This window comes from Chiloscyllium punctatum, chromosome 4 (assembly GCF_047496795.1).
Source record: "Chiloscyllium punctatum isolate Juve2018m chromosome 4, sChiPun1.3, whole genome shotgun sequence".
NCBI lineage: Eukaryota > Metazoa > Chordata > Chondrichthyes > Orectolobiformes > Hemiscylliidae > Chiloscyllium > Chiloscyllium punctatum.
Genome location: NC_092742.1, coordinates 81,579,767 through 81,605,926, shown reverse-complemented (window position 1 = coordinate 81,605,926; position 26,160 = coordinate 81,579,767). Strand labels below are relative to the sequence as shown.

At 40.5% G+C, this 26,160-nt stretch overlaps 1 protein-coding gene across 10 annotated transcripts in view; it reads right to left on the bottom strand.

Moving 5' to 3' along the window:
* LOC140476474 (spectrin beta chain, non-erythrocytic 1-like) overlaps positions 1 to 26,160 on the bottom strand; it is a 330,291-nt gene that overhangs the window by 267,640 nt on the left and 36,491 nt on the right. Inside the window, exons 1-3 of one of the 10 annotated variants that reach the window (XM_072569155.1) lie at positions 23,944 to 24,031; positions 23,476 to 23,575; positions 13,585 to 13,731 (exon numbers count right to left, since the gene is read on the bottom strand). The exons of 1 other annotated variant lie outside the window; for it this stretch is intronic. The gene's annotated coding sequence lies outside the window, so the exon portion shown is untranslated. Of the gene's footprint in view, positions 1 to 13,584; positions 13,732 to 23,475; positions 23,576 to 23,761; positions 23,781 to 23,896; positions 24,055 to 26,160 lie in introns of those variants that run through there. 8 more of the 10 variants (XM_072569157.1, XM_072569154.1, XM_072569160.1 and 5 more) reach the window with 8 other exon arrangements.

Here is a 26,160-nt window from a genome sequence, read left to right as displayed (position 1 = left end):
CCTTCACTCCCTAATACTCTGCTTTTCTGTTCAGCTTCAGTTTTCACTTCCTGACTTCCTTGCTGCCCTAACCCACTTGACTGCTTTTACGTTGAAACCACTGCTGTTTATGTTGCTTCACAGCCATGTCTTCACCAGATTAGAGTCAAAGAGGTGTACAGCACGGAAACAGACCCTTCAGTCCAACTCATCCTATGCCAACCAGATACCCTAAATTAATATGGTCCCATTGGCCAGCATTTCGCCCATATCCCTCCAAATCCTTCTATCCATGTTCCCATCCTTCAAAATTTTGTAATTGTACCACCACTTCCTCTGGCAGCACATTCCATACACACGCCACCCTTTGTGTGAAAAAGTTGCCCCTTAGCTCCCTTTTATTTCTTTCCTCTCTCACCTCCAACCTATGCCTCTAGTGTTGGACTCGTCAACCTTATGAAAAATACTTGGCTATTCATCCTATCCATGTCCCTAATGATTTTATAAACCTCTATAAAGTCACTTCTCAGCCTCAGATGCTCCAGGGAAAATAGCCCCAGCCTATTCAGTCTCCCCCTCTAGCTCAAACCCTCCAACCCTGACAACATGATTAAGTGACCTCCACTTCAACAGCGCTATGGAGAATTCATTTCAACCAAAACTGTTAGATTAGGAAGCTCTACATTAAATACATTGGCTATGAATGATGTGTGTCAGGGCTGTGGTAATGTTACTGATTACCATTCCCGAGGTCTGAACTGATACCCTGTAGAAGGAGTTCACTTCCTATCTGCACAGTTTCAGATTGTGCAACTTGCTTGAAAAAATCTGGAGCTAAACACTATGTCTGCCTAAAGTAATGCCTTAATAGTTTGATGGCAGTCACATTTATTTAATTCCAGAAATGCCTTGTGTGGTTAATTATTTTTCCCCACAATGGAACTGAATAATTTTGCAATAAATACCACACCATCTTAAGTGGAGGTAAGGAAGCTGTGAAGACATAATTCATGCAAGCCCATTACAAAATAGATAGCGAAACACTCTCATTATTTTTGATTGTGAAATTTGATTAAAATAACCCTGGAACTGAAAGGCTGGCTTCATTAAAAAAGCTTTTTTTAATGAAAAGCCCTGAGAATTTACCAATATCCTTGAGGGAAGGAAACCAGTGATCCTTACCCAGCCTGATCAATACACAGCTTCAAGCCCATATCAACATGACTAACTCTTAACAGTGGTTTGAAGGCTTAGACTCCATTGAGATGCATTAAACTTGTGCTACATGCTCTCAGTGCAACTTGGGAGGTGCAATATATGTTGGCCTTGTCAGTGATGCTTATAACTCAAGAATGAATGAAATTCACTAACCCTATGGATATTGCCTGAATTGTGTCTCTGCATTACTTAAACTGTTCAGAAGAGGAAAGTTAAACCCTTTCCTGAAGCAGCAGAAAAGGAGAAACAGATGCTTCCTTGTGATTCGAACAAATTAACTAAGTACGCAAATACATGACAGATGAAGCATATTGTGGATAAAAGTGAGGTTATCCACTTTGATAGCAAAAACAGTAAGCAGACTATTATCTGAATGGCAATAAATTGGGAAAGGGGGAGGTGCAACAGATCTGGACATCTTTGTACATGAGTCACTGAAAGCAAAAGTGCAGATGGAGTAGGCAGTGAAGAAAGTAAATGGTACATTAGCTGTCATAACCTGAGGATTCGAATAAAGGAGCAGGGTGCCTTGCTGCAATTCTACAAGCTGAAAATGTGTTGCTGGAAAAGCGCAGCAGGTCAGGCAGCATCCAAGGAACAGGAGAATCGACGTTTCGGGCATCAGCCCTTCTTCAGGAATTCTACAAGGCATTGGTGAGACCACATCTAGAACACTGTGTGCAGTTTTGATCTCTTTACATGAGGAAGGATGTTCTGGTTATGGAGTGTGTGTAACATAAGTTAACCAACTGATTCCTGCAGGACTAACATGTGAAGATAGATTGGATTGGTTAGAACTTTATTCACTGGAGTTTAGAAGAATATGGGGAGATCTTATAGAAACCTATAAAACTCCAACAGGATGAGCCTGGGTAAATACAGGAAGAATTTTCCTAATAACTGGGGAGTCCGGAACCAGGGGTTACAGTCTAAGAATACAGGGTAGGACATTTAGGAGTGAGACAAGGTGGAATGTCTTCACCCACAGAGCGGTGAGGCAGTGGAACTCCTTGCCACAGAAAGCGCCTGAAGCCAAAACATTGAATATTTTCAAGAGTCGGTTAGATATAGTTTTAGATTACTTACGGTGTGGAAACAGGCCCTTCGGCCCAACAAGTCCACACTGACTCACCACCCACCCGTACCCCTACATTTACCCCTTCACCTAACGCTAAGGGCAATTTAGCATGGCCAATTCACCTGACCTGCACATCTTTGTGATGTGGGAGGAAACCGGAGCACCTGGAGGAAACCCACGCAGACAGTCGCCTAAGGTGGGAATTGAACCTGGGTCTCTGGCGTTGTGAGGCAGCAGTGCTAACCACTGTGCCACCGTGCCGCCCACTAAGTTCTTGGGGCTAAAAGGGGTGAAGGATGTGGAGAGAGATTGGGAACAGGGTACTGATTTGGATGATCAGCCATGATCATAGAAAATGGTGGAAGTGGCTTAAAGGGCCAAATAGCCTTCTCTAGCTCTTATTGCCCATGTTCTATGCATCAAAAGGCAAAATTACCACACCTTTAAGTGCTTGAACACTAGTATACTTTGGAATAATTCCAGGGCTTACAAATTCTTTGATGATATTCTGACTTTACAGTCCAGGCAACATGTTTGTGCACTGAGAAATGTACAAACCTATTAGGAGACAACACAATATTGGAAATTTAACATTGATGAGAGAGATCTGGAACCTCTTATGTTCAAGGTTCTTTAATGCAAGACTGCCTTCGATTTGCATAATTTGCAAAGTAAAACAGGTAGTTACTATCAAGAATTCAGTAGCCTCCTTAGTTATTCAGGGGATTCTGAAATGCATACAAATACATATCAGATGAGAAATGTTGAGACAACAATGTGAATGAATTGAAGGCAAAGTCAATACAGCCAAATGTTGCAGCACAGAAAGAAGAGGTGCACAGTCTGCACAGTAGCAGAGTGAGAAAAAGAATGAAGACGTTAGGAGCAGACATCAGGTGAGCTGTTCTTAAAATAGATGAATAATACATTTGCACAGTATGTCACTAGATGAAGGCAATTCAATCAATCACGTAAATGGATTCAAGAATCAACAGGATGTATTTCTACACAGCAATAGATATGAAGCAGCATTCTGTATGCAAGTATACAGTTTGGTAGGGAGATTAAGCCAAAACGATGGATTTGCTTAATTCAGACCTCTTTCTAGTCACTAAAGTTGCTGTGGGATCAGGCCATCTGCTCTATTTTTAGGATAACTCCATGTGTTCTCACAGAACACATTAAAAAGGTTAATGTTTCCATTTTTGTGGATTAAAATCAGGAATTTACATTAATGTATTAACTTGTACAACACAGCATAAAGAGAGATTAACCCACTTACACTATCCGGCAGATTGCAGAGCCAAGGCAGGGAATTCAATAAAGTTTAAAACTGGCACAGGAATTGCCTTGTGAGGTTAATGCTCACTCATTGCCTGTGGCTGGTGTTAAATAGCTGATTGACTGCATGCCTGAGCAAAGAGTGGAAATCGTCAAAGGCCAGTGACACTTGAAGCCACTCTGTACTTTTTGAAGGTTTCTGTTATGTAGAGTTACATTGTGGCTACACAAGTTGTTTGAATTTGTTAAAAGGAATTTGAGCACAAGCTAAAAGAATACTGAATGATGATGTGACATGGGCGGCACGGTGGCACAGTGGATGTGGGCGGCACGGTGGCACAGTGGTTAGCACTGCTGCCTCACAGCGCCAGAGACCCGGGTTCAATTCCCGCCTCAGGCGACTGACTGTGTGGAGTTTGCACATTCTCCCCGTGTCTGCGTGGGTTTCCTCCGGGTGCTCCGGTTTCCTCCCACAGTCCAAAAGATGTGCAGGTCAGGTGAATTGGCCATGCTAAATTGCCCGTAGTGTTAGGTAAGGGGTAGATGTAGATGTAGATGTAGGGGTATGGGTGGGTTACGCTTCGGCGGGGCGGTGTGGACTTGTTGGGCCGAAGGGCCTGTTTCCACGCTGTAAGTAATCTAATCTAATCTAAGTAATCTAATCTAATCTAATCTAATGGCAAAGGGTCAGAGTCCAAGATCTTTCAAAGCTGCACTGGAGGGTATAAGGGAGAAGGTGCAGTCACAGCTGTCACCTTTCCACAGAAGACTAGGGAGCCCTCCAGAGAGACTCTCACCATACAATGGGAGCAGATAGCTGTGCCAGTCAATGCCAGGAATATCACCCCAAGGCTTCGGAAGCAGTGCCACAAGAAGTTTGATGATCTCACAGGAGTCAGGAAATGGATGTTCAAATGTCCTATCCCACCAACTCCCCCACCAGCCTGACATACAGCTCAATGCATCACCCTCCATCAACCTCGATCAATCACAACTCAAATCTAACATCCACAGCTCTATCTCGTCCTCACACACAGCTACAAACCTCATAGCCACACCTCACAGTTCATGCACACTGCCGCTCCTCAATCATGACAGGTACGTTACCCAACCTCAATGCACCACATTCACAAACACACTTCCCTCTTAATTGCTGGGCTATGGAACCTGAGGTAGCACACCATCATGAGGACAAGAACACCTGAACGTACTTACAAATGGGAAAGAGATGATGCTCTCTACAACCTGGAGTGGCAACGACTGAGGCTGTGATCGTCAATGGCATTGACACAATTGAGGACGTGGTGTGGTCGTAGCCACTCCTCCAACCCGCACCCTACTTTACCCATATTCCACAATAGCCATTCATGAATCAACTATGTACCTCCAGATCTCACACCTCCCCAGTGACACCCATCTCCCTCACTACCAATAAAATCGTGTACTCTCCTCCTTTTGATCAGCCAGTGCTGTATCTGGTTAGGAGCTGGTAGGAGAGAAAGAGTGGGAAGAGCTGGAAAACAGTGATAAGGAAAGAAAAGACACTGCCGCTCACTCTCAAGCTTTCAGTTTCAAGATTAGTGGCTGCCCCACTGTACACATACACAGTCCTGCCATTGCTCAAAAATATGGACAGCCTCTTTCAAGCAAACAATTCAGGACATTTCTTTAATCTCAACACCCCATCACACATGCCTGAGGATAGACTGACTTCCAGAAGAAGTTGTATAACTTTCTTAATTTTATCCTAAATTAAAGGCACTGACCCAAAACACACTAGTCTTATAAATGTCATAATTGTACCACAGTCAAAAGCTTTGTCTTGAAAGATCATCTGGAGTTATATTCACTGATAATGTAATTGAATAAATTCAGTCAAAAGAATCAATCACAGACAGCCTAACCAGAAAGGAGTTTTGTTGGCTGCCTTTCTAATCTTTCCCCTCTTGATGTCCTCAATCGACTGGGACTGCCTGACTGGTAAGACCATGAGACATAGATGCAGAATGAGGCGGTTTGGCCCATGGAATCTGATCCGCTGATATGTTTCTCAACCCCATTCTCCTGCCTTTGCCCATAAACCAAGATCCCCTTACCAATCAAGAATCTATCAATCTATCTATCAATTTATCTGTCATAATACGTTCAATGACTTGGCTTCCACAGCCCTCTGCAGCAACTAACTGCCCTCTGATTGAAGAAATTGCTCATCTCAGTTCATCACTTGAGGCCGTGCCCTTGGGTCTTAGTCTGTCCTACCAATGGAAACATCTTTCCATATTCACTCTATCCAGGCATCCCAGTATTTTCGAAGTTTCAATCAGATCCCTGCTCACCTTTCTAAACTTGATCGAGTTCAGTCCCAGAGTTCTCAGCCACTCCTCATATGACAAGTCTTTCATTCCTGGGATCATTCATGTAAAACACTTGTGAAATCTCTCCAATGCCAACACACCCTTCCTTAGAAATAGTGCTCAAATGTGCTCACAATATTCCAATGTGGTTTGACCAGAGCCTTATAAAGTCCTAGCAGTACATCTTTGCTCTTGTATTCTAGCCTTCTTGAAATGAATACAAACATTGTGTTCACCTAAATATCCAGTGAACCTGTTAACCTTAAGAGACTTCTAAGTCCCTTTGTGTTTCATATTTCTGAGGCCTCTTCCTGTTTAGTAAATAGTCCGTGCCTCTACTTTTCTTACCAAAATGCATTAGCTCACACTTTCCCACATTGTATTCCATCTGCTGCTTCTCTGCCCACTCTCCTAGCTTGCCCTACTCCTCACTGCTTCCTCAACGTTACCGATCCCTCCACTTATCTACGTGTCATTTGCAAACTGATTCACAATGCCCTCAGTTCCTTCAGCTGGATAATGTGAATACTTGTGGTTCCAACGCTGAGCCCTGTAAAACTCCACTAGTCATTCCTCCTTTCATCCCCACTCACTGCATGTTGCCAGTTACTCAATCTTCCATCCATGTCCCTAACACCATGGGCTCTTGTCTTATTTAGCAGCCTCCTGTGTGCCATTTTGTCAAAGTCCTTCTGGAGATCCAAATAAACAAAGTAGAGCCAGTGGACGAGAACTCACTTGCTTTTTCCCTCCTCGACAAATCCAAACAGATTAGTCAGGCATGCCCTCCCCTGGACGAAACCCTGCTGACTCAACCCTATTTTTCCATGCACTTTCAAGCACTCTGCAATATCAAGTTTAATAATGGACTCCAATCTTTCCACTGACTGAGGTCCGGCCTATAATTTCCTGTCTTCTGCCTCTCTCCCTTCTTAAACATGGGTGTTAGATTAACCAAATCTCCAGTCTTCTGGGAACTTCTCTGACTCCAGTAATTCCTGAAAGATCATCATCAATACCTCTACAATCTCCTCACCTATCTCCTTCAGAACTTTGGGGTGTCGTCCGCTGGTCCAGGTGATTTATCCACCTTCAGCACCTTCTCCTTCATGATGGCCACTACATTCACCTCTGCCCTACTATCATCAAATTCCCACAACTTACCACACTCCACCATCCATTGCCATTACCCAGAAATTTCAATAGGCCAGTCATGTAAATGTAATGGCTGCAACATGTTCAAAGGCCTTTTATATTAAAGGATGATAAATAATCAACCACTATTTGTCAAGGCTAACTCCCTACTAATAACTGTTAAAATAATAATGGCATAGTTAGTTAAATTGCACTCTCAGGAGGCATGAAGTTATCACAGTCTATTTATAGATAACTGCTGACACAGCACTTTCGGACTGAATTATTCATCTGTAGTTGTTCATTATTAAAGAGCTGAGAAGATTTCATCAGTTTCAGATTAACTTCAGTCTTCAGAAAACCTTCACGTGTTGCAAACAGTGTTTTTGTTACATTGCAATGTACACAATAATATGTAAATCTTTTGTGAATGCCAGTTCATTAATGGTATCTGAAAACAGAATCCAGCTGCATTGCTCTGCTGAATTTGAGGTATAAAAGGGCCATGGGAGACGCGAGTGTTTTAATTTATGTTTGTTATGATATGAAATTTGTTGCCTGAAAGTGTGGTGGAAAAATGTTTTAATGGTTCCCTAAAACAAACATTATCTATACTTAAGCGAAAAATGTGGATGGTAGTGAGGAAAGAACAAGAGAATGGGACTAATTAATATCTGTTTCAGGGAACAGGCACATATACAATAAGGGTTGGTCTTCTAACCTTCTGTGTTTCATGATGGAGAGAAAAAAAATCCTGTGGAATTTAGAATACCTTCTAAAATAAATGAATTAATAAAATATTAAACCTAATATAGCTTTGCTGAAGTGCAAAGTAGTGAAATAATGGGAAATATTAAATGATCCAAAATAGTCTTACTAGGAATCGCCCATGATTCATGCCACAATCTTGGGTTAGCTTAAATAATGCCCAAACACTACTTTTGCAGTTTCCATCTGAAGAAATAGCGCATACTAGACGTTGTTGCCCTCGGCTCACCCTAAAACATAAAGTGTATTGCAGTCATTCCAGAAGTGTCATTTTTAATAGTGCTATTTGGCAGTGAATTTAACAAATAAATCTATTGCCCTTTGTTCAGGTGGGTAGTCACCAGATTCTCTAATGCAATGTGGTTTGTGAATAGAAGTGCATAATTTCATATTCTGCAAATGGTTCACTTTAGAATAACATTTTTATTATTTCTACTCAGTTCAATATGCAAATTCTCTCCCTCCAAACTTATCACATAGTCATTCCTTTCCAGAATATTAAATTGCACAACACTATCATCCTGCATTCCATGAATAAACAAAATAAATAGTCATTCTTGTTTCAGAAGAAGGATGCACTAACCTCTTGTCAAATTAACTAAGATATTAGATAAAGTACATCCTGCATGTTAAAGCTTTAAGCACAGTTGATTATAATGTTAGATATTGACCTTTTTGATATGATGGAGAAGTGTTCACAAAGTAAAAACTGTACTTGCTAGCAAGCATCTTGAACAGCTCTTAGTGTACTTAGGGAAATACATTTGCAGTGAATTCAGGGGATAAGGTGGGATTGGAGTAATATCACTCGGCTACAAATACAGAGACCCCAGTTAATCTGGGGACATGAGTTCATATCATCAAAGCAATGGGTGAAATTTAAATTCAATTAATTAAAGGATAATCAAGAATTGAAAGCTAGTCTCAGTCTTCGTGACCATAGAGCTATTGTTGATTATCTTAAAAACCCATCTACTTTATTAATGTTCTTTAGCGAAGAAAGTCTATGTTCCATACTTGGTCTGGCCTACATGTGACTCCAGATCCACAGCAATGTTGTTGACTCTTAACTGTCCTCTGGTATGGCCAAGTAAAACCTGCAGTTCATGGAGAGTTAAGGACAAGCAATAAATTGCCACACCCATTTCCTACTATTGAATAAACACCCATGTTAAATCAACTTCATCAATATTACAGTGACTATAAGAAAGAAAAGAAAGAATAGGCAGGGGGATGTTGTAAGTATATAGATCAGAACACACGAAGGGTGAAGGAGGGAGGAGATGGAAAGTTGTACAATGATTTAATCTTATAGACATGGTTAACAGAAAAGAATGAAGTTAATCCTGTAACTATACTACAGATCACCAAAGTTAATGAGAAGGATTTGTTTGTTCTCTTAAAAAGATACAATTTACATGTGAAAATATTTAGTAATATTAATAGGGATCTTCCATCACTCATTGAGTATTGTGTCCAGATATGTTTATTCTTTAAACAGCCAGCATTGTTCACTCAGACACCACAATCTAATATTTATTGGAAGCTTTAATATAATACCAAAGAGACTTGAACTGTTGATTGTAAGATGTTAGGAGTAATTTACAATCTTGGCAACTGATCAGCAGTCTGCCAGGCAGAGGGCCCACCCTCCGTGTAAGGTAAATTAGGAGGGCTCTGCATCAAGGGTGTGATGTCCTTCACCAGATTGAATATTATTCACAAAATGTCAAGCATTATAATCTGAAAGGATGCATTGCTTCCAACTTATCAGTCAACTGTTGAATTATTTTATTGAGAAGTCTATGTAAAGAAGCAAGACCAAAACTGAAGAGCAGCCATTAATATTAAAACAGTAAAGATTGAATTAATGGGGAAACAACTGTTAAGTAATAGCAAGTTTGAATTTTTACAGGCTTGGATTACTAGAACGTGACAGTGAATGGAAATAATGTCTTGAAATTGGTTTGAGCCACCATCACTTTTGAATATAAACACCACAAAAATATGACATTATGCATCACATTTGGCATTTTTGTACTTGTCCTGATGTGTGCAAGATGAGACTGTCATCTCCATGGACAATGGCTGCATGTACGCCACATGTATGGACATTAGCATTCAACATGTATCAGTCTCACCATATCATCATGGCACATCTCTCATCCACTTACAGTATGGTTGTGCTCTTGAGTGCCGCACTTTGGAGCACACTGGCACCTTTCATTGGAATATTGTTACCAGTAGACTTTGTGCCAGAAACAGGTACCCAGCTCATGGACTAGAACAGGGTTCATCCAGGGCTGCTATCTGTCAACACACACTCACACCCATTGTGTATCTTGATGCCCACAGCATCCCAGGCGTTATGTATATACACAGGGTGGTGCACCAACATAACCATAGTAATCGTTGTTCCAAATTGTATCACCACAAGTTACACTAAACAGTAATCTACAGCAAGGGAGCATTAATATTCATGATTAGGAGACAATAGATTTTTAAAATGGTGACAACTTGTCTGACAAACTGTTATCATGCTTTGAGTCACAACGCTCTAATAGTGAGGCAGACTGTAGCACAGAATGCAAGAGAAAAAGAAGTAATTCTCACTGCTCAATCTCACTAGCTTGTGGGACATTCTGTCCCATGTGTCAAAGATCTGTAGGTCAACTGTCAGCACATTCAGTCACCGAAAGGCACATGGCATAATTTTGAGATCCTGAGCAGACATCACCCTAAAATTGAAGGACAGCCATTGACAGTGCAGAAAATTTTAAGGTTTACAAAAAACTACTTGGACATGGGAAATGTCATCGCAAAATGAAATAGCTCAGTAACAATCCATTTCCCGGCTGCAATGATGTAGCTCGTTATACTGATTTATGCATTTCAATAATGTTACTACATGCACGTTCACTCATTCCACTGCTGAAATGGTTATCTGAAATCAATACCTCAATTAATCTTTTTGTCATGCTCTGTTGTTACCAAATATGTCAATTTGGCTATTACATTGTGGTGAACACAACCTCAATGTATTTAATGTAAATTAACCCTTGAAGCAATTTGATATTAAGAGAAGCCTGCTTTTACAGTAAAACTCCAATTTTATCATAGCATTTAAAAGTTGTGATTCATTTCTATTGAAAAGAATTTCACTGCTGCTTCTGTGCTCTCCTGAGATTAATACAGAGTACATCCTACACTGAAGTTTGCAAAGTGTAATTATTTTCTCTTCTCTCAGAGTTGTTTAAATGCTTTGTTAAAAAAAGTGCTTTTAATGATCTAATACGTCGCCTCAAACTGCAGACTAAAGAATTTCAACAAACACACAATGCATTCATCCATGAGTACCTCATGACATAAGTTCAGTATCTACAAGTTTATCACACAATTCTTGGCTTTAATACAACAGATAGAGTTTTAGATTTTCTGTCACACAGCTTCAATTGCAGTGTTCAAAGTGTTAATTCTGTGGATATGTCCCGTAGTAGTGAAACTTACTTTGAATTTCGGCACTGCATGGCATTGAAATGTTAACTATATAATAATGACAATGCCAATGAGTGTCACTGGGCATATTCATAATAATCAGCATTTCATCTTACTTTTGTTGCTTGACTTGCCATTTTCCATGCCAGGTACCAAGACACATAAATAGAGGCCAATAGGAATGAAAGCTCCACCGAGTTTGTCCCAACAATGTATCTGAACCTCAGCTGAGAAACAGCATTGATTCTGATTTTCCTCAGTGCCCCACCACCTGGTCCCTGAGCAAGACTATTGATTTGGCACTTACAGGCAGGCTTGTTCCATGGTCACTAGACACGAGTCAAGGCTGAATTCCAAGGGCCCTTAAATTTAGATTTGCCTTATCATTCTAAATTGGGGTTGACACCAGGTAATATGCCAGTGCCTAGCACCATTTCCTGAAGTCACGATTCTTTTTTAAAAAGTAGATTGCTGTCAAATCTCTTCTGAATCCTATTTTAAAGAAAGTTTTTGACTATACAAAGATGCAAAGAAGGAATCAAGAGAATAGAAGAGAACAATCTGGAACTTGATTAAGGCTGTCTTTCAAAGTCAGCCTTTCGATGAAATGCAAAAGTAGACACTCCTAACAACTGCAAAGATGGACAAAATCCTGGCTTTCAGATGATTTAGTCAGGATATATTAAGCTGTTCCTCATGGTTTTCAGGATTTAACAACAGTTGTCAGACTAGCCATGCCCCAAGCTGGAGATCAGTCAATCTCGGTGTGAGTGGAATCGTACCAACAGGAGCTGATCTGCCCAAGGCTGCTTTTTGTCAGGGTATCAGCTTATGTTAAACATCCAGCTTTCTCAACCAGAGCATCACACAAGTGGCAGTTAATAGACAAGACTAGACTACATGTGCAGTAACTCCGATATAGTCTGCAGTGTGCCATTCTCATGAGCAAAAAGCACACCTGGTTCCCAGCAACCCATAAAGAAGCAAACTGGCCATTTTACAAAAAAAGAATTACTGCCTGATACTTGGGTGACACTATCATATCTATGACTTGACACAATACAATTTATAAGTAATTTAGCCCAACATTGTGGTTTCATGGCATGGAATCAAAGAATGAGACAGCGAAGAATTCGACCATTGAATGAGTTGTCCAATTAGTTCAAGTACTTATTACCTTCTTCTTTTAGACCCGGACTGACTAACCAAACACACAAATTGTTTTAAAAAGCAATTTTTAAAAATTTGGAAATAAGATTTTAGACAAATAGAGTAAACTTAGAGATTATCGTAACAATGTTGCTGATAGACTAACTAAAAAAATCATGGAACTAATGAACAATAACTTGCTGAGATGATTCTTTTGGTGACAATTTAAAATACACCCCCTTAAAGGTATATGTAAATAACATTACATCTTTCCTCATGCTTTTCCCACAGGCCTGTGTGTTATCCCTTTTAGTATTTATCCTATCCTCATTTCAAAAGGGACTAATAAATCCATTTACACCAATATTTCAGGCCATAAATTCCAAATACAGAACTCTCCCTGTTAAAAAAAGGCATTTTTTTAGACTTTAAATTTGTGTATTTTCCTTCTGGCAATGGAAATACTTTTTCCTTAATTGCTCTATCAAAATCATCATAATTTTGAAGGCCTCTGTCAAATCTCCTTTTGTCCTTGTCTGATCTAAGGGGAACGAAGAACAATCTTGGCTTCCCCAATTTCTCTGTGGGATTGAAACGTTTCAGCCACTATACCATTCTGGTGAATATCCACATTGACTTCCTCAAGCACTTGGCATCTTAGGCTGATATCTTTTGATCTGGCGATATCCAAGCATTATACTACAAGACAACCTCCCAGAGATTTACAGTAATAATACTGAAATGTTCTCTGCATTAATAAGACAACAAGTGAGGATGAAACATAAATTGGAACTAAGTCTAGATTTTATTTATATTCACATAAATTGGGAATAGGCTAACTTGTGATATGGAGTGAAAAGTAGGTATAGTGGCGCCTCAACTTACGAACTTAATCCGTTCCAGGACCCGGTTCACGAACCGAAAAGTTCGCGAACTGAATCAATTTTTCCCATTGTTCGGATAGAATAAGAATGCTTGGACATAGCAACGAACGCTGTTCACAGCGCATGCGCCAAAGACGAACTGAATGAGATCACGCGGGGCCCGAGAGCTTTTGCGTTCAACAAGCGCTTAGCAAAGCAGAATAATGAAACCACGTGGTCACACACGGGCTTTTTGCGTTCGTACCTTCGTTCGTACCTTGAATTTCGTACGTACATTGAAGCAAAATTTTACGTACAATCCTCTTCGTAAACCGATTTGTTCGTGAACGGGGTCATTCGTATGTCGAGGCGCTACTGTATTACAAAGTTTTTGCTATTTATGGATGTAAGCCTGCAAAATAATACATCAAAGAAATTTAGAGCTGCACTCTGAGAATAACTATTGCTTTATTTGGTAAGTATTGATGAATTGAATAGGCTAAAGGGGGTTTGTGAGGTATATAAACAAATCAAAGTTCTACAAGAAAATTAAGCTGACTCAAAACACAACTCTAAATCAAACCTGACTTCTAATGAAAATGTCAACCTGTTGGAAGCCAATTCCTATTGGAAAGATGCAAAAGGGATGGAGATCAAATATACGAAATAGTGATCCAAATGCATAAATGTGACTTGAACAAAATGTTAACTAACAGTCCCTGTAATGTGCATGAATAAACAAAATACTAAAAAATAAGAACTGCAGCGACAGATTCAGGTCAGAGGTACTGTATACCAAGCTAATAGTGAGATACACTGCAGGGCAGATTTGCACTTGTGTGGAATTACAATGAAACATGCAGTTAAATAGGTTAGCTATTTTGAAGCAAGGAAAATAAACCAATATGATTGTTTGGATCTACTTTCTCTTCAAAGATAATTACTGAAGGATCATTGGCAAATTTAATGTTAAGCATCTTAGCTCTTACCCATTGGTTTTAAATATCCACTGGATAAATGTGGCAGAATTTGGTCGGTGGGCGAGTGAGTGAGTGAACAGGCAAGAAAGTGAGTGAATCAGTCAGTTAGACCATCCAATCAGTTGGATGTTGCACTAAGGGGAAGGTAGGAGGGTATGCATTAAGATGAGGTAAATGGTTTTCTTCATTCATAGTTTTCTTGGTATTCAGTTATTTCAACGACACAAGACTCTCAGACTGATCACAAGAAGCCAATAAAGGCTGTGTTACTCTCATTACACTGAGCTCCTGCTCTTGATGTTTGCTATTGCCACCATCCTCTCGAAGTATAGGTAAGAACAGGACATGCTTGAGCTAGTACGGTAAAGGGTAACCGCTTCCTGATACAACTAGAAGGGTTTCTTGCAATTTACAAGATTTATTTTATTCCACAATCACTACTAGTTCCAGATTACATTGATATGGTATATTTCGGCAGAGAGATTTTGAGGAGCGCATGATGTTTGGTCTCACTTATTTGAGTCCCAAGGCCATAGAGGTCCATATACACCATCAGCATCATGGCTGGAGCTAATGGAATTCTTTAGAAGTTACTCTCCAGAACCATATGCAACATCTTCCATCAAGCTTTTTCTTTCCCTTTTTAATATTTTCATTTGTCTGTACATATCATTACATTTACCATCATCCCATCTCCCTCCACATCTCTGACTTTACAAATTCAGGTGTTCTGGGGGCAACAATATTCTTTGAACGTGGAAAACTGATAATTCGCTGGGTGGAAGACGATTGCCTTTGATTATCCTCCTGACAGTGTGAGGTCTGTAGTTCTCTTTAAACTGGACGATCTTTAATCTCTTGGATTTGTATCCTGGGGGACATCTTTCCTGCTGTAATAGGTAATTTCTTCCTTATTGAGTTGTTGAACATTAATCTTCTCCTTGGTGGCTTCCATGGAGTTATAAGCACATTTTCAATCTGTGTCAGCAGATTTCTATTCCCAACTCGCCTGCAGATTTGTGCTGATGCATGTCAATGTTTTCCTTTAAACATGTTGATTTGTTTGGAGTCTGTCATTTGCCCTTAGTGATTGCAGTACTGGTGAAACCAATATATCTAATTCTTGTCTTTGAGATTTCTTTCTCAGGATGTCAAATGTTGTGCCTAAGCTTCCAAGTTAACTCAGCATCGAACTTCAACCTGCCTAGAATCTGCTTTAGTAATTTATTCACTAAGTTGCATTACAAACTGAGTTGTGCAGTTTTAAATTTGTCAATTGGCTCAACTGGGATGTGCTGCTCATTGGCAATCTCATTCTTTTTTTCCTTCATTGCAAACCCTGCTGCTTCCTACAGTCTGAGCACTTTGGTGTTGATAGCAGTGAAAAGTATGTGTACCAATCCTGTATCATCACAGGTTTGCATGTTTTGACTGTAAGAATCGATGTATTTTGCTAACATAATGAAAAGCAGAATTTAGTGCACTTGGCTCAGGTTCTGCTATGAGTCTAGGGAGTCCTATGGATATCTTCTGTCAGCCTTACTTTGACCAGTTGTTCCTTAACTTGATATAGTTTAACACTTTCTACCATTTGTCACCCTACTCAAGTGTGAGAATTCATGATTGTGAAGTATATAAAGGTTTTCTGCTACTTGGCATTCCCTATATTGGGGATTTGCTTGTAGCACACTTTTAATCTCAAGTGCTTTACTTCCTGGACCTTGCACTTGCACTGTTCTCATCTGTAGACAGTGTACTTTTTTAAACTATGGATCATTATCTAATAGCATAACCACACTCACCAGATGTCTAACTTGAAATTTGAAAGATGATCATTGCCAAAAGAAAGGTCTGGATTACCCATTTCCCCACAGAATTAAAATCATCTTATTTACATTTCTCCATGAATCTTGAGAAATTCTGAATGCAATCATCTTTGGATTTCCCTGATGCTTCCGAACTGTTCATTTATTCTTGCTTTTCTAAGAGTTTTATTAGTTTTGAGGTTAAAGGTTTTGTCAAGGTTTTCAGTACTTCAAATATGTCTGCTATTTCTTATACACTTTGTGAGCTCAAATGTTATCAGCTATACTCCCAACTGAGTACAGAACTGAATTTGCTTGTTCAGCTTTTGATTTAGTATCTGATTTGGGTGCTATTCTGTATCTTGAAAGTTGTTTCTCCTATGTGTCTAATTCTGTGTTCTATTTCATCCATCTCTGGAACCTGGCAATATTATTTTCTTGTGCCATAGCTTTCTAATGTAATTGCAAAGTTTAGATTTTTAAAAGATTGCGATTTTTACATTAATAGCAGCTCTACTCTTCTACAATGCTGGATTTTTATTCATTTTACACCTGAAATGAATGATTGCTACCTTCTTGTGATTAAAATTGTAGCTAAATTGAAGGATTCTCACACTTCAAAAGTAGAACCAAGGATTCCTCTCTTTTTGCAGTTCACAATAAATCCTACTGCTTGTGACTTTAATGAACATTTCTCACTTTATTCAGAAAAAGACAGGAGATCCAGGATCTGATTAAAGTCTCACAAATGTTGTACTCCTATTAGATCAGTCTAGTTTAGACATTTAATGTGCCAACTTTATCACCTTAATTACTGTCTTTGCGATATCCTTCATGGCTTATTAATTTACTTCTGTAGCCATACCTCTGGCTGCTCTCTCAGGACGTCAGAGACATTCAATCTGTTGCAAATAATTTTTTAAAAACGTTTTGCTTTTGCAGTCTGGAATATTGTTTTGGTAAAGTTCCCCCGGATCCACCGGAGATTTTCAGTTTTGCTCTGAGCCTGTAACATTTATTCACTCAACACTGAACTCTACCATTCATAGACCACATCTCGTGACACCGCCTGTACCTACTTTGGACAAACCAATTCTCCTTCTCAAGGCAGTTGCTAACTCTCCCCTGTATGTGTCTCTCTTACCAGGTCTGAAATGTTTTCACTATTCACTGGGTTATTCTTCCTAGCTGAGGATTGCCATCAGTATTTCTTCGAAAGGGCTTTTACATCTGCAGCTCTTCCCTGATGCTGAGGGCACTGTATGAGACTTAAAGCTGAGGCTGAATATTATGCAATGCTACTTACGCTGTTCTATGAGAAAACAAATCAAATCTGCACCAATTTTTACTATGTTGTATGGGCAGGCCAGCTCACTATCTATATGAGCTGCTGCTCATCTTGAAGGTTTTTATGACCATTCTCTTCAAGTGTAAGAAATTACAGGAACTATGTAATCTAGTGTAGTAGAGGAAGACTACCTCCTGGTCTAACTAGAAGAATTTTTAGTTAAAAAGGTAAAGTTTGTTACATGTTAGTGATTAGCTTTGAGAAGCATTGATATAATAGACATTATTAGAGAGACATTAAGGAGTGTCAAATGTGCAGTCTCACTCCTTTGCAATCATAAGCTGGTCTGCAAAATCCGTTTGACGTCATAATGGATGGTGTCGAGGGTGTGGTGCTGGAAAAGCACAGCGGTCAGGCAGCATCTGGGGAGCAGGAGGATCGGTGTTTCGGGCACAAGCTCTTCATCAGGAGTTTATGCTTGAAACATCGATTCTCCTGCTTCTCGGATGCTGCCTGACCTGCTGTGCTTTTCCAGCACCACATTCTCGACTCTGATCTCCAGCATCTGGAGACCTCACTTTTACCCTGTCATAATGGATGTTGCTTATTGCAGTCTTTGATATTAACTTATTCAGACCCATGTTCAGCATGTTGTACATCAGAATATGTTACTGATTACTCACACCTTTAAATATAATGTTGTAGGATCTTATGTAACAAACAAGACAAAGAAAAAGTCCACAATCTGCAAACAAATTTAACAGCAAAAAAGGACAATTATAGAACACCTTGATAGAGTGACAGCTCCTTTGAGGTACTTGAGATGAGATTCCATTCAGAAGAATTGAAGAGAGGTGACCAAGGGCACAAAAGATTTGAAATAAGAGTGCCAACAAAGATAATTGGGAAGAGAATGCTAAGAAATAAGTGGATGTTAAGCCCAGTCACTCAAGAAAATAACACAAGGAGTGGGAAGGCTAGAGAGTTAGAGGACAGACAATTGCATTGGTGATGTTCATGGAGATGGAAGTAGGAATTGGGAGGCAGGTGGAGCAAGGCATTGGAGGGTTTTGTATATTGTGCTAAGTGCTTTGGATTAAGCCGGCAACTGAACAGGGTGCTCACGCAAGTTAAACAAGCAACCTACCAAGCAAACAAAAAAAAAGGAATGACGGTCAAAATCATTCAATAATTTTAAACTAAGAACATATTACCTTGTGGAAATATCTTTTAGAAAAGCCATACCATATTACAACATACCACTTAATACTAGAATTATGACTATTAAAAAACAATCATTGTTGTTTTAATTGAGCATATTTGTCTAAATATAATGCAGTCTGGCTAACACAAAGCAATGTATTGCTTTCATCTTCAATTATGTCACAAACAGTGAAGGATACTAACTGTCTAAATAACAGTACCTGAAACCAACAAGACAAATTTGTACAAAATTGTCTTCTATGTTCAATTCAGGTTTTAGTTTTCAGAGCTGCACCTTCAGATACCAGGCAGCAGTTAGTAATTTCAGAAGTATACAAATAAATTAGTGTCCTTGGATAATGTTATCATCACGTGTCAAATCACAATGCATGTACCAAAGATAACCACTTCCAGTCTCTGCTTTGGACAGAGTAATAAACAAATTAAACAAGTTTTTTTTTCATAATTTAAACAATAGTTGGGTATTATTAAGCTCTCACCACAATATAAGGTTACTGGAATTTGCATCATTTAATTTCCATCATTGTTAGTGCCATCAGATTACGCAGACACTAAATTTTATTCATATAACATATCTGAGAGAAAGTGAGGACTGCAAATGCTGGAGATCAGAGTCAAAAAATATGGTGTTGGAAAAACACAGCAGGTCAGGCAGCATCTGAGGAGCAGGAGAGTCGATGTTTCGGGTATAAGCTCTTTGTCAGGAAGTTGGGATGGGGGGGAAGGGGGCTGAAAGAAATATATAGGAGATGGGGTGGGACTGGGGGGGAAGATATCTTGGAAGGTGATAGGTAGATGCAAGTGGGGAGGGTGATGATGATAAGCAGGAGCAGAGGGTGGAGCAGATAGGCGGGAAAGAAGGTTGAGAGGTGGGACAGCTCAAAGGGTGGTGTCGACTTGGCAGGTTGGATCTGGGATGATGGGAGAAGGGGCAATGAGGAAATGGGTAAAATCAACATTGTGGCTGTGTGGTTGGAAGATTCCAAGGTGGAAAATGAGACGTTCTTCCTCCAGGCATCGGGTGGCTAGGATTTGGTGGTGGAGGAGGCCCAGGACTTTCATGTTCTTGGCAGAGTTGGAGGGGTAGTTGAAGTGATCGGCCACAGGGTGATGGGGTTGTTATTGCGTGTGTTCCAGAGATATTCTCTGAAACATTCCACAAGGTGGCGTCCTGTCTCACCAATGTAGAGGAGATTACATCAAGAGCAACAGACACAGTAGATGAGATGTTTGGATGTGTGGGATTTACACCACTTGCAGCAGCAAGGGAACATGCCAGGAGTGGAGGATGGGTTGGCAGGTGGTGTAGACTTAACGAGGGAGTGCAGAGGGAATGGTCTCTGTGGAATGCTGAAAGAGGTGGGGAGGGAAATATATCTCTGGTGGTGGGGTCTGACTGTAGGTGATGGAAATGGTAGAGAATAATGCATTGTGTCTGGAGATTGGTGTGATGGAAGGAATAGTGTTTTTACAGGAGGGGTGGTGGGAGGAGGTGTTGTCCAGGTAGTTTTGGGATTCGGTGGGTTTGAAGTAGATGTCAGTGTTGAGTCAGTTGCCAGAAATGGAGTCGGAGAGGCCGAGGAAGAGGAGGGAAGTGTCCGAGATGGTCCAGGTGAACTTGAGGTCAGGGTGGAAGGTGTTCGTGAAGTTGATAACTGACCCAAACAACCCATTGTATGTGCCTGCCACACCAAACGGATCTCTTTATACTTTGACACCATCCTGTCCCCCTTGATCTAGGGATACCACCTTCACCCTCCACCTCCTCCAAGACTTTCGTTTCCCGGGTGCCCAAAGCCTCACCTTCACCAAAGACATTCAGTTCCTCTACATGTCCATCCGCCATGATGAAGGCCTCCAAGCCCTCCGTTGCTTCCTCTCCCGCCGACCCAAACAGTACCCTTCCACTGACACACTCATTTGATTAGCTGAACTCGTCCTCATCCGTAACAACTTCTCCTTCGAATCCTGTCACTGCCTTCAGACCAACGGGGTAGTTATGGGCACCTGCATGGGCCCTAGCTATGTCTGCCTTTTCATTCAATACGTGGAACAGTCCATCTTCCGTAGTTACAGTGGCTCTATCCCCCACTTTTACCTCCGCTACATTGATAACTGTATTGGCACCACCTTGTGCTCCCACAACGAGGTTGAACACTTCATCAACTTCATGAACACCTTCCACCCTGACCTCAAGTTCACCTGGACTATCTTGGACACCTCCCTTCACTTCCTGGACCTCTCCGTCTCCATTTCCAGCGACTGACTCAACACTGACATCTATTTCAAATTCATTGACTCCCACAGCTACCAGGTCTACACATCCCCACCTCCGCCTTCCACCCCCCCCCCCCCCCCATAAAAACACTATCCCTCACTCCCAATTCCTCTGCCTCTACCACATCTGTTCCCAGGAGGAGTAATTCCACTCCTGAACATCCCAGATGGCCTCCTACTTTAAGGACCGCAATTTCCCCTCCCACATAATCCACAATTCCCTCCAGTGCATCTCCTCCACTTCACACACCTCCTTGAACCCCACCCCTGGTCCTCACCTTCGATCCCACCAATCTCCGGATACAGCACATCATCCTCCACCATTTCTGTCACCTACAGTCAGACCCTACCACCAGAGATATATTCCTCTCCCCACCCCTATCAGCTCCACAGAGACCATTCCCTCCGCAACTCCCTTGTTAAGTCCACACCACCTGCCAAACACCATCCACTCCCTTGCTGTCACTAGTGGTGTAAAGCCTGTGCCCACACCTCCCCCCTCACCTCGATCCAAGGCGCCAAAGATCCTTCCATATCAGGCAGAGATTTTCCTGCACATCCAAACATCTCATCTACTGTGTCTGTTGCTCTTGATGTGGTCTCCTCTACACTGGGGATACAGGATGTTAACTCATGGAAAATTTCAGAGAAAATATCTGGGACACACGCTCCAAACAACCCCAGCACCCTGTGGCCAAACACTTCAGCTCCCCCGCCCACTCCGCCAAGAGCATGCAAGTCCGGGGCCTCTTCCACTGCCAAATCCTAGCTACCCAACAACTAGAGGAAGAACTAGAGGATTCCGTCTTGGAATCCTCAAACCACATGGCCACAGCGTTGATTTCACCAGTTTCCTCATTTCCCCTTCCCCCACCTCATCCGAGATCCATCCCTTCAACTCAGCACTGCCCTTTTGAACTGCCCCATCTGTCCATCTTCCTTCCCATCTGTCCACTCCACCCTATCGCCATCACCCCCCCATCTGCATCTACCTATTACCTTCTAAGCTACCACCTCCCCAGCCCCACTCTCCCACTTACTTCTTAGCATGCCCCACTATCCCCCCAACTCCCCCCACTCCAACCAACATTCCTAAAGAAGGGCTTATGGCCGAAACATCGACTTTTCAGCTCCTCAGATACTGCCTGACCTGCTGTGCTTTTCCACTTTTCGACTCACATATCATATCTGTTCATTTTGATTAGTGCATTTCAACAGCAAGTCTCTTCAGTTCCCAGAAAACTGAAACAAAAGTTAAGATAGTTAAATTGGCCTCGGGACTTTTGCCAGCTTACTGGTAACCAATATTCTCAGTGTTACACATCAAGTCATTTGCTGGTAAATTGATCTGAATCATAATTCAGTTTTCCCTTCTGTAGCATTCAACCACCTACATACAACTAAATACCGAGATACCCTTCCTCTTTCAAGGCTAAACCCTTGGAAATAGATAGTAAGGACTTTGCCATCAGTGAAATTCACTTACAGTAATCATGCCCAACTAAGTGTCTAATTTTATTTGTGGAAACCTATTCAGTTGAAGCCTACACAATAAGCTGTGCTGATTAGGTAGATTATTAAGTGTTTGATTATGATTAAAAACACTATCAACAAAATGACTAAGCAAGTAAGTTATGAAAAATGTTGGTATAATTTTAAAACGTTATACTGCAATCAAACTGAATGATTAAATGATCACAATACAGCACCCCGTGTTCCAAAGCACTTTTTAATCTATGGGGTTATTTTTCCCAGGATTGTGCATATTCCATCCTGTTACTTGTACAAGTTTCTGCAAGCTTTTGAGATGGTTTTAAAAAGTTTGTAAACTGGTACTGACTGTAAAACCTGCCACACACACAGGTTAAATTCATCACCATTGAGTTTCCATTAATGGCATTCATTTGCTGACCTTCAGATTGGCTTTAAAACATAAATGGTGCCTTTTGCTGGCAAAGATAGCAATCAGCATGTTTTATAAGAATTAGTATGGAACATTTGCTTCATTTACCAAGGAATGGAGCACTGTACCCCAAGAAAACCAGCAAATGGGTTTGCATATTTTAAAAATCTTAATCAGTAATTTACGATCAGGTTATTCCAGGGAAGAACACCGACAATGATTAAAAACTTTTTTTTTAAACGGGATCATCTTACTTATTGCTCCATTAATCAAGCTTCACTAATGCATCGTGTTTTTTGAAAAAAAAGTAATAAAAATTACATTTTAAAGTCATGCCTAACTGAATTTGTTAACAGTAGATTTTGTATTCAGTAACGTGCACTGAGTGTTAGTGGAAACTAAACAGAAGAGCATTTTTCAAAATGAATGCAATCGTGGACACAATTTGCACCCAGATCACCAATGGCACCCAAGCAGAAACTCGTAATTCTAACTTTAGTCAATATTTCAATTATTTGGTTCCACAGAGTTTTTGCGTGAAGATTTAACAGATTGATAAAAATTAACCAAGTCATCACTGGCTCTGATGATATATGTACTGTGGCTAACATCACGCAAATGATTGAAATCTTAAACAGAAAGCCACACATGAAAATACTGGTGCTTTTAAGACACATACTTCTCATGTGGGCCTGTCCTATGTTATGTCAGGCAGAAAACGCATACGACTTTAACCAGGTCATCCAGCAGAGGTCACAAACAGAAGGAAAGTGCTCCTGCTAAGGTTAAAAACATCATAAAATTCTGAGCCAACTTATATCATTACCAAGCACACACTGGGTATAAAGGTGACAATATGATTTCCTAAAATAGTATGGATGCTTATGATTTCATTCAAAAGACAGTTTACAACAAAAATGTGAAATGAAATAACTTTTAAAAACAAGAAATACACTTTGACTTACAGTTACGTTTGCTCTAATCATCTCTGTCTCACAACTTACTCCACAGTGTGGTTTTCATTTACACATAATTATCAAACTACAATTTACTATGGCGTCATTAAATAATAATAAAAATATACACAATATTCTACTCACTAAAGCAACAATCTGTTCTAAATACATATATAAACTGTAGAAAGTACCATCCAAATGTTCCAGGTAGCTGTACAATACTCTGGCCTGTGTCCTTTTGTGCGTTATGTGTGGAGTTGCTGGAATGACCCACAAATAACATTCACGGTAATATCACTGGGAGGAGGGGCTGGGTGTTGGCTTGGAGTGGCATTGCCTCACACAGCTGTCGGCAAATGTTATGCAGGCTGCCATTGAATACCGTGGTTATCATCAGTCAGCAAAGAAGCTCTCATTTCTTGTTAGGAGCTTAAACTGTACGTGCAATGCGCCCAATCCCAGGCACTGAAGCACAACTCACTATCAATGAACAAAATTTCGAAGCAAACAGTTTCAAATTGATTTGAAGTATGTAATACATTGTCAGTAACAGATTGCATTTTCAGATAAAAAATCCTTTGAACTGCATCATACTTGTAAATGTGAAATGATCGTTAATAAAATATAATAATTGGTTATCAAAGATATTCAGTTCCATATATCATTGAAAAAGTTGCACTGAGAATGCTTTTTGTTAGTATTTACAGAGTTGTTATAGTGCAGAAGGAGGTCATTCAGCCACTATTTTCATACCTTCAGAATAAAACAGGAACACCGGAATTGCCAGATAATGAAAGATCATCCAGTTCACCCTCTATATCTTGGCAGTTGATTGGTACAACAGTAATGGAATTGCTAATTATAGCAATAAATCCCCAACAATTCATCCACAACATGTAGAGAGAAGGAAACAAAAACCCCGTGGTGATTGGTTTGAGGAATAGACTTCATCTGCTCCATCTAACACTGACCTACCTAACTCATGACACTTAAAATATGTAAAGCACAGACAAATCCAAACCATCTCAATCATATTCATTGAGCAATAACAATGAAATGTGAAAGTCCCAAAAGACAATAGGCTACTCTCTGCCTCTCATTTGGAAGAACAATTGGTAGTGGGTTTTTTCTAAGGGTCACCATTGCTTCAGGTGAAGCAGACAATGCAGAAACTTCATGGGAGGGCTCAGCTGACTGGATGGTCAGTCTGCAATGCAAAGTCACAGCAACAGCATAGGTTCAATTCTGCACTGGCTGAAAAAAAACAGCAAGAGCATTAGTTTGGAATAATCAGACTCTTCACACACACACACACACACACATACACACACACACACCTTGCACTGACAATGACATTCATTTCCCTAGTCATAATGTCATCACCAGCTGTCCTTTAATTCACAGGGCAGGTCTCGAACTGCAGATTTTTAGGCAAAAGTTATTATTCAAGATGGCAGAATCCGGAATGCAGGATTTTCTTTATGCCCTTCTTTCTCTGTTCCCATCCTGCCTCATCATGCAAGATGCAGCATGATGTACTCATTGTCAACACTTTGAACATTTGTAGCAAGCACCTCTCAATTATTAATATCAATGGTGCTCGACTTCCAAATGCATTTGGAGTACTTTCATCAGCCTCTCCAGAAAACCAGCCATTTGAGAGTTGAGAAAACGGGCTGATTTTGGTGGCATTTTTTTGGGACTGTGGGGGGGAGCGGAGTTGAACACTATTCACCACCTGGACACAATGACCAGTCCCAAGCCACTGAAGTTGATTTTTCAGTTTTAACTGAATGCTTTGTGGACTTGGCTTCAAGAAGGACACAAATGTGTCAATGATTCTCCCACTAAATTCAGAGAAAATGGTGGAGGCACTGTTGGTTAAATTCTTCCAGTACTTTTACGTGTTACTGACAACACAGTCCAGGTCTCACGACAGTACTGCCCTGTGGTGATAATAAGTGCTGTCTACACTAAGACCCTTGCTGACTTACGCGGGTCTTTGTTTATCTAACACCTGTGGAGTTGTTTGGTAGGAGACTGAATTGTCATGGCTGACCTAGTATTTAGCCTTCTTGAGAATGACAGCCTGAGAAAGATGGCTGCAAAAGGTATGGGAAGTGATCAGTATATTCCACAGTCTCATCTTCAACACAAGAGGGAGATTGAATGTTTGACTGGCCAGGTCTGGGTTGATGTGTGAGTTTTATTTTGGCAACATTCAAGGACAGGCCTTGTCAGGACAATTGCAGAAATCCAGAGTGACTTATAACCTGGTGGAGGATGAGCAACAATTGTCATCTCGCAGAGATCATGCATATCTCGGGTGGTCAGTTTGCCATTAGCGTTGAGACAACTGAAGTTAAAGAGCTTTCTATCGAGCCCACAACTAATACACACACTATAGG